Genomic DNA, 10,096 nt, shown 5'->3' on the forward strand with positions numbered 1-10,096 from the left:
GGGAGAGGGGGATCCAGAATATCTGTGAAACCGGCTACATATCTTAGACTATATAGTGTTGTGGACAGAGGTAGCCAAAAAGAGACTAGAAGTAGTTGGCAGTGATTTAGTGTGGCTAGCCCCTCTTTTTTCCCTTAGAGCTTATTCTAGAAGCTGGAAATGGGAAGTGTTGGTGTGAGGGAAGATACAAGAGAGGACTTTCCCTTTTCTCTATTAACATCTCCAAATGTCTATAGAGAACAACAGAAGAGGATGGTCTGAAAAGGGGAAGGAAACAGTCAGTCAGATATTGATTTTGTGGCAGAAGAAAAAAGGGGGCGGTGTTCTGCAAAGAAATAGAATGTGGCAGAATCATACTTGTAGAAAAGTTAGCAATGTCCCCAGGGGAGTCTGTGCCTTGGCCATGAGAATGGAAAAGGGCACTGCATGTCTGGGGTCAGTACTTGAGGACATATGTGCTTTAAGTGAACTAGGTGTCTAGTTGAAAGGTCAATGGTGTGTAATTCACTGCAGGGGGTGAAGAAAGGGCATAGAATAGGATGTTTTGGAAGAACCAAAAGAAAAAAAAAAACGGCAAGAAAACAACATTATGAAAGATAAGAAGATATCACCAAAACCCTCTGGGGAAAGGAGAACTGGGAGTTTGACAGGACTTTTAAGTTGTCATTGCAACATGACCAAGGGAGAAATTTCCTAGCAAGTGTGAATAGGATTTGGTGACAAAGTAAAAGCAGTGGGTTTCTCCCTGCTGTGGTGTAGCTTCCCATCTATGGAGACAATCACAGAGGGGCAAGGTCCCTAAGGGAAGGGAAATTGAAGTTTTCATTATGTTAAGGAAGAAAGTGGGATTCAATTCAACAAACCTGATTTTTTGCCTATTCTGTGCAAGGCACTCTTCTGGGTACTAAGGATGAAAAGACAAAACAAACAACGTAGTCCCTATGTTCAAAGTTTAGATTCATTTTGCAGACATAGAGAAGTGTTTGACTTTTGGATATCTCCTTTTGAGTTTCCTTGCTCACAAGCTGACCCATGATCTTCATGAAATAGCTAGTTTGGTTCTGATTTCCTCATTGGAGTTGAGGTATGAGAAGGGTGGAGATTTAGGGAATTTCAGTCATCTTCAAGTCACTGGCAAGCATGCGAGCTTATCTCCCAGTTTCCTCCCTTCAAGGCCCCATTCCACATCCTTCCATGATTTTGTCACTGTCCAAAAAAATTTTTTAAAGACCAAAAATGGAAGATTACCAGGGACCCTGAATGAGCAAACAGGAACTTTTACTATAAGCACAGTATTGAACTAGCTACAAAGACCAAATGACCCAAAATCATCCTAGGGGAATGTGGGGGATGGGGAGAGGCCCTCAGTACCTGGGCAGCAACTCACAGACAGATGTCTTAAACAAAGGCTCTTATGGGATACACTGTTGCTTCCAGGAAGTCAAATTCCAAAACAGCAATCTAGCCAAACATAGGTTCAGCTGTCCATTGAGTGTGCCTCTGAGTACATGAGGTACAGATAACTGAAGAGAACAGATCACTCATTCTTCAGGCTAATCAGTGTGCTGAAGGCCCTTTATCTCATACCTCACTCATCCCAGAAGACACTAAATCTCCATGTGGAACTTCCTTTTGCTCCAGTCTCTATCCCAAGTAGCACTTGCTTCCAGGCAAACCCTGTTCACAGACTCCTTTTTTTCTCACAAGCTTCCTGCCAATCGTTTGCACACATTATTCGATGTCATCACCTACCTTCCTCCTCCCTGAAATGACCTCACCACAATTTCCCACAAGAGGAAAATGAAACTCTGAAAGGGGATAGAACTGACTCCCTTGGACAGTCAGCGACAGATGGGAAAGTATCTACTCAACCACCCCCTTTCCAATATTTTAGCAGCCTTTTGAGTGTCCACAGCCACCCCAGTGAAGACACATGGAAGTCACTGTATACAGAGAAGGGTGCCATCTGTCCATGGCTATAGAAGATACTTCCAGGGCAAGGAATTTGACTTAGAAGTCCAGTATTCCCTTGTCTTCCCAGTCCTCTTCAGTATATTACCAGAAGCTGGGTGTTGAGAAGAAAGATGATCATAAGAAACACTTGCATACACACAAACACATACACACAGATGTCTTGTGTGAGACAAAAGGAAAATTCTTTGACAGGTTTGCCTTCAAGGAACTGAGCTGAACCACAAAATCTAGAAGGTAATCCAGTGTAATTTGCCATTTCTCTTGTCTCCAAGTAGCCTTAACCATCTCTGACAGCCTAGAGTCTAATAACAGCTTCCTTTGAGTATTCACCTGCAACCTTTCACAACCCACCAAATAAATGGCCAATAAGTTCCCCTAGTTTCATCTCAATAATCCCAGCTGCAAATCATATACTCATGCTGTCCTGCTCAGCAAAAAGCAGAACCCTTCACAGATCTCCTTTCACTCCCACCTCCACAATCTACTTCCTACTAGAAAGGCTAGGGAGCTGGGTTCTTCCAGAGTACCTTCACCTTGGACCTGTGGCCCAAACAAAACAAAAACAGGCCAGGATTTCCCTTAGGAAAATCCCATGACAACATGGAAGACCAAACACTGATCTTCTCCTTTCATGGGGGGAAAGGCTGAGACTATTTAGTGGGCAAAACAACTCTCCAGCCTCCTGACAAATTCCATCTTGGGGAGAAAGTATGATGTTTGTCTGAAAAGGATGAGAATGGGCCACCAAATCTGGTGAATGTTGCCTCGTCTCCAGGGAAAGCAGCTAGGCAAGGAAAGCATGATGTCCATTCAGATACCACCGATTTTGCTTTCATTGGTTCCCAGAGTTTGAAGAGCTAAAACAGGTAGCAACCAATGGATCTTCTATGACTCAACCTGTCATCAATGTTTCAGAGAGGATCCTGGATTCAAATTCCATATCAGATACTTCTCATCCTGAAACTCAAGACATTCATTTTTTCCCCTTGATCTTTCCTTACCTTCTCTTTTGAAACCTCACTCAGGAAACTCCCCCCATATTCCTTTGTACCTCTTTCCATTTGGGGTGCTTGTTTTCTGTGACTTCTTTTCTTAATAAAAAGGAAAAGATGGGGGAAATGTTGGGAGGAGGGGGAGAGGAGTTTTAAAGCAACAATGCAGAAGAGAGAAAACTGAGAAGGAAGGGGAGAAATCCTGAATAAAATCAAATCACTTACGTGCTGGAGCAGTAAGACAGAAGGATGAATAATGAGAGGCTGCTGAGACAGGAGAAAGAGCATGGGGGAGGAAGAAGCTCTGAACTTTCTCTTCTTAGGCTGGGGAGAGATTTGATTCCCTGGGGAAAGGGTGGGGGGAAGGGGCTCAACTGACCTACAGCAAGGGAGATAGGAAGCTTTCGCTCTCCTCCCTTATGTGGGAGACAACCCCCAGGGCGCAATCCCCTCCTGTCTACAGGTCAACCGAGCCGGCGCCCAGACACTGGACCCCGGCCTAAGGAGACCAGGGAAGAGGGTGTGTGCGGGGAGTCCATACAAAGCCAGAAACGATCAGAAAGGGGCATGGGACGAGGGGGACGAGGAGACTGCCCTGGCCCCAAAGAGGCCTCTATTCCTTTCCCGGCGCCGCCCGCGCACGACCACCCTCCCACCCTTATGTCCGTCCACCCAGTCATACAAACACACACACACACACACACACACACACACACACACACACCACATACACACAAACCCACATCACGCACACGCACACACCACACCACACCACACACCCTTCCCCCAACTCATGGCTAGAACCAAGCAACAGGGGATCAAGGCGAAAGGGCTTGGAGCTGCTGGGAGGGGGCTGCCGGCACGCGGCTCCCGGCAGCGCGAGCTCCCGGGAACGTTTCACGGCCACAGGAACTGGCAGTCAATTCGCGACGCTACGTTCATCCCCGCGCCGCCTTCACGTTCCATCCGCGCCCCACGGCTCCCAAGCTGGAGCCGGGCCCCAGGTTGGGCATTAAAGGGGGTAGGGGGAACCAGGACAACGAAGGGGCCGAGCCCGGGGAGGGGAAGAGGAAAGGAGGGGGTGCTTACCCAAGACAAGCGAGGGGCGCTCCTCCACTCTCTTCCCTATAGCCTGGATGGAGTGTGAGTCCCGCCTCTAATAGCCCTGGAAAGCCACAGGCTAGGTGGGGTGACGGTGTTGGGACGCAGCCCTGGGGAAGGGGGTGCAATCTCGGGCTCCGGCTCCGGCTCTGGCTCCGGCTGGGGCGGGAGAAGGAGGAGAATGAGAGGCGCCGGCAATCTTCCTAGTGGCCCGCTGCGAGAAATGCAGCTGTCCCTGCCCTGCCGGCGGAGACCACAAGTGGAACTGAGCGGGAGGAGCGGGGCTGGGGGCGGGCGGGGGTATGGGGGGGAGGGTGAGAGAGCCAGCCAGGGCAGAGGGGATCCCCCGCCCCCAGGCCCTGCTCACCCTGTCCTCCCCGGGCCTTTCGGGTGAGATTGGAGTGCAGGGAATAGCCAAAGAAGGCTTCCACAACCAGAGAGGGGGAAGGGGGCGCCTTCAGTGGGAGGGGGCACACAGCGAGTCTCTCCTCTTAGGTAGCACCACCTTTTATCCCCCACTCCCCTCCCAGGTCTTTTTGGCCCGAGGTTGGGAAGATTAGGACGTCAGCCTCAACTGGGGATGTTGGGGGATGGAGGGGGAGGAAGCACAGAGCCAAGCATCATACCCTTCCCCCATTCCCTATGAGGGAGAGAGGGAGGGGAACTGAGAAAGGAAAGGGAAATTAGAGGAAGAGGGACCAAGGCGCTAGATGGGAGGTAGGAGCCAGCTGCAAGGCCTGAGGAAAGAAGAAACTTGGTTTTTTGCCCCCTCCCCCTCCTCAGTCCTCAAGGATCGATGATATTCACAGAACTGGGTGCTGACTCCCAGGAGAGCAGACGGCATCTCACCCCATGCTTTGTTATCCTGTATGATTTAACAGTTTCTTCCCATAAAGTATGAGCTGAAAACCTTTTTCAAATTTTGGGTTTTGTTTTGTTTATTTTACTATACCAGGTAGCAATGGGGTGGACACTCGAGGGCTACATCTGTTATCCCTTTCTCACATTTTCATATTACATATTACCAGAATAATGGGGAAGGGGGAAAGGGCCCACAAAAGTGTGGGGTTTGAAGTCAATCTGATATGGATTGGAATTCAGATTCTGCCATTTATTAGCTGGGTGATCTTGGGCAAGTCTCTGAGTCTGTTTCTTTATTTGTAAAATGAGGTTGATAATTGGGTGATCTCTAAGTGGGGACTCCAAATTGATATTTTTTACACTATTTTCTTTGGTAATATTTGAAAAGCATCATGATGTAGAAAACATGGAGGCTGGTAGATGGTGGAGATATTAAATCACTGAACTTGGAGTAAGAAAGATTTAAGTTGAAATATTAAACCAAACACTTACTGGGGCAAGTCACCACCTCTATCAGCTTCAGTGTCCTCCTCTGTAAAATGGAAATAATAATAGCACCTACCTTATAGGCTTTTTTTTTAAGTTTAGTGGGAGTGAGAGATTTAGGACCATCTCTCCCTACACACCAGTTAGTTGATGTAATTACAGAAAATAAGGGGTAGATAACAGAGGTAATGAAGTATTAAATATGTTAAATGAAAAACAAAGACACCCTCTCATTTCCCGTGCAGTGTGAAAAAGTTTCCTGATTGAATAGGCAGGACAAAATTTAGCCATATCCAGGGTGGCCTTCACAACACAAGTCTGTCTGTCATGTACTCCAATGAAAAAAGAAAGGGTCCTCGTCCACTAAAATCGCAGCACTTTTTGTGGCAACAAAAAACTGCACATAAAGAAGCTGCCCATTGATTGGGAAAAGACTAAACAAATTGTGCCTGAGTATAACGGAATGTGACTATGCTATAAGAAATGATGAACATAATGAATAGAGAGAAGCATGGGAAACTGTATTTGAACAGATACCAAAGGAAGCAGAACCAAGAAAAAATGTGCATTGTTATAACAATGTCTATTTTTAAAAACACAATGGAGCTATCATAACTTAATGATGCAAAAGTATAATGACCAAACTTGTCCCTTAAGAAGAGATATGAGATAACAAATATCTCCACCTCGTTGTAGAAGTAGAAAGGTAAAGTGTATAGAACACTGTATATGTCAGACTTTTTAAAAGTTAATTTCGCAGAACTTTTTTTCTTCCTCTTTTTAAAACTCTTTTTTATAAAGAATGGCTCTCTGGGAGGAGGTAGAGGAAAAATGCAGTGGGAAATACAAGTGATATAAAAATAAAAGCTATAAATAGACATCAAAAAAAATAAAAATTTAAAAAAGACAAGCCTGACATCCCCCCACATCAATTTCAAGATTTGGATCATATCTATAGAATGTGACCCCCTGTTCTTATAGTAAAAGTCAGCCATGTAGACTACCTTTGGAGGTACTTCCTCAGTCAGAGACAATACAGCTGGCAGAAGTTCCTAACAAGGCACATAAACACTCTGGATAGACACAGAAATGTAACATTCAAGGAATGAGGTTTATGGCAGCTGAGAAGAGAGCTGAGCAGAAAGAGGCAGACCCGGGAAACCTAAATGAGTGCCCCACTCAAGCAAAAGTAGATCAGAGAGTAGAACAGTATCAGCTCTCCATGAGAAAATACTTTTGCCAGTCCAGAAGAAATTGATAATTAAACAAATAATTAGCCCTTCAGTACTGGAGCACCATATGTTTCCTACATGTATGCCTATTGTATTCTAAATTTGTGCCTATTCTTCCCATGTTGTGTGTATCTTTGGGAAAGTGTTTAAGGAGAAAACATTTTGAAGCTACTGTTCTTACAGATAGTTCTTACATGTTCTTACACTCCATCATGAATGGAGTGCTGGGCCTGTGGTCAAGATAACTTGGATTCAAATCTGGCCTCAGACATTTACTAGCTGTGTAACTCCAAGAAAATCACTTAAGCTCTTTCTTCCTCAATTTCTTCAAGTTATAAAAGGAGGATAAAATGGCATCTATATTACACAATTGTTGTGAGGCTCAAATGAGATATCAGTATAGCACAGTGACTGACACATAGTAGGCACTTACTAAATGTATGTTCCCCCCTCCCCTTCTGCTTCTTTGATATATTGGTAAATCTTTTTGTTTTGAACTAATTGTATCAATTAATCTATTAAAGGTAAGTTTACTAGCCTAGATGGTTAGTACTAGCTACATAAGGATTAAATGACATAGTATATACAAAATATTTTATAAAATACAAAAAAATTATACAAATGATATCTATAATCATTACTAAAGTAATATTTGACCTGGAAGCAGAATTTCTGTCTGATCACTACCTTGATACTTACTAGCTTTATGAACCTATGCAATCAATCAAAGAGCAATTATTAAGTAGCTACTATGTACTAGGTACTGTGCAAGGCCCCAGGGATGCAAAAATTCACTTCACTTACTGAATCTCTCAGTCTCGGTTTCTTTGTCTGTAAAATTGGGATGATAGCATCCTATCACTTCACAGGATTGTTGTGAGATAACATCATATATGCAAAACACAGCAAACCAATATAAATATTTGGCCTGGACCTATTACCTGCAACGTATAGTCTTAGAGGGTTGCTTGAAATACTGAGTAATCAAGTGATTTGCAGAGTATTGGGACTTATTAGAAGCAGGATTTGGAAATAAGTCCTCGACTTCAAGGCTGGAATTCAATCTACTCTGCCAGGCTGATTCTACCTTTAAATATTTTGAGGTAATGTTCATATTTTGGTTTTGTTTGGTTGTGTTGAGGAGTTTGTTGTTTTTTTTGGGGGGGGGTTGTTTGTTTGTATTTATGATTTCTTTGATTTAATGAACTCTCAATGGTGAAACTCCCTTCACTGATACAGTGGGATTTTCCTGAATATATTTTTTAAATTATAATTTAATTTTTACTTTCAGTTCCACATTCTCTCCATCCCTCTACCCTCTCCCTTATCCATTGAGATGACAAGAGATATGATACTCATTACACACACACACACACACACACACACACACACGGTCACATAAAACATTTCCACATTAACTGTGTCACAAAAAAGGAATGAAATTAAGAAAGAAAATAAAAACATACTTCAATCTATTCTTGAACCACCAGTACTCTACCTGTAGGTGGTTAGCATTTTGTCTCATGAGTTCTTTGGAAATATGGTAGATTGTTGTATTGATCAGATTCTTTCACAGTTGATCATCTTTACAATATTGCTGTTGCTGTGCAGATTGCTCTCCTGGCTCACTTCACTTTGCATCAATTCACATAGGTCTTCCTAGATTTTGCTGTAACTTCATCTTTTTTTATAGTGCAATAGCATTCATATAACATAATTTGTTCAGCCATTCCCCAATTGATAAGCATCCCCTTAATTTCCAATTCTTTGCTACCACAAAAAGCTGCCATAAATATTTTTATACATATGGGTATTTTTCTATTTTCTTTGATCTCCTTGAAGTATAGACCTAGTAATGGCTACCAATGAAGTCTTAAAATTCCTCCAAAAACTCAAGTTATATTCTTCCACAGATATATATGGTACCCAAAGGAAAAGTGAATTCAGAGTTAGGAAGAATACAATAGTAATGAATGACACATGCAGAAAACATATGCAGTCAAGACAACTCATGTCTCCAGGACTGGATTCCTCTCCCCTTCCCAAATCCTTTTTCTTCTCATGGAGAGCTTACTCTGCTCTCACCTGGACTTAGCATCCCTGTGAAGTTTGGTTTCTCAGTTGGTCTGCCCCTTTTTGTAGCTCAACTCAACTGCCAAGACTAATTCTCTTGATACCATTCTCTGCAGCTCAAAATCTTTTTTTTTTTATTTAATAGCCTTTTATTTACAGGATATATGTATGGGTAACTTTACAGCATTAACAATTGCCAAACCTCTTGTTCCAATTTTTCACCTCTTACCCCCCCACCCCCTCCCCTAGATGGCAGGATGACCAGTAGATGTTAAATATATAAAAATATAAATTAGATACACAATAAGTATACATGACCAAAACGTTATTTTGCTGTACAAAAAGAATCAGACTCTGAAATATTGTACAATTAGCTTGTGAAGGAAATCAAAAATGCAGGTGTGCATAATATAGGGATTGGGAATTCAATGTAATGGTTTTTAGTCATCTCCCAGAGTTCTTTTTCTGGGCATAGCTGGTTCAGTTCATTACTGCTCCATTGGAAATGATTTGGTTAATCTCGTTGCTGAGGATGGCCAGGTCCATCAGAACTGGTCATCATATAGTATTATTGTTGAAGTATATAATGATTTCCTGGTCTGCAGCTCAAAATCTTTAAGAATTTTCTGGGACAGTATGATGTTAAGTGACTTGTCTTGGAAACACAAGTAGGTAGATATCAAAAGTGATATTTGAACCCAGTTCTTTCTGACTACTTTAGATACCAACTCTATCTACTTATTCTGTATTAGCACACTGCTAATACAGAAATGTTAACTATTATTAGTAATGATCTGCTGCAACCTATGTAGATCTACCAGGCATCTCTCATTAACCCTTTTGGTCACTACCTAAGCTGTAGAAGCCCTAGATCCTGCCTAGATGGGACCTTCACTTAGGCTTAGAGGAATAATTGCTGGAAATTATCCTAGTTAAAAAAGCAATAGGAGGAAAAAAAAATGTAGAAGAAAGGGGAAAATAGGAGAGTTACCAAGAGTTTTGTTTTGTTTTGTTTTACTTCAGGCCAGGCCAGATTTACTCCCAAACATCAACAACCATCTTTGCCATCTATATCAGTTTCTATCTAGGAGGATTTGAGAAGATTTTTCAGAGCTATAATTGGTTTGATGAGCAATTTTTCCTGGACGATGCAAAAAGCCACATGGTCTGGTTTTATTCTCCAAATGGAGCTTGCGTGACTGTGATCCTGCTTTATAATACAAAGTCCCATGGGACTTTCTCAATTTCAGTTTTGCCCTGCTGTTATAAATGCCCAGCTAAGTTTGTGAGCAGAGTAGAGCAATCTGAGAAAAAGTTTTAAAAAAATGAATATGGATAAAAGCACAGACAGAATTCCATGGCAAATAATGGCAAATA

At 42.6% G+C, this 10,096-nt stretch overlaps 1 protein-coding gene across 8 annotated transcripts in view; it reads right to left on the reverse strand.

Annotated features, from left to right (window-relative positions):
- Nucleotides 1–4,660, reverse strand: part of CUEDC1 (CUE domain containing 1) — a 121,556-nt gene extending 116,896 nt beyond the window's left edge. For 3 of the 8 annotated variants that reach the window (XM_031966459.1, XM_031966456.1, XM_031966463.1), the window contains exon 1: nt 4,056–4,351. The gene's annotated coding sequence lies outside the window, so the exon portion shown is untranslated. Of the gene's footprint in view, nt 1–3,191; nt 3,612–4,055; nt 4,356–4,434 lie in introns of those variants that run through there. The other 5 variants (XM_031966457.1, XM_031966461.1, XM_031966460.1 and 2 more) reach the window with 5 other exon arrangements.
- Nucleotides 4,661–10,096: the final 5,436 nt, after the last annotated feature.

The sequence above is a fragment of the Sarcophilus harrisii genome, chromosome 4 (assembly GCF_902635505.1).
Source record: "Sarcophilus harrisii chromosome 4, mSarHar1.11, whole genome shotgun sequence".
Taxonomy (NCBI): domain Eukaryota; kingdom Metazoa; phylum Chordata; class Mammalia; order Dasyuromorphia; family Dasyuridae; genus Sarcophilus; species Sarcophilus harrisii.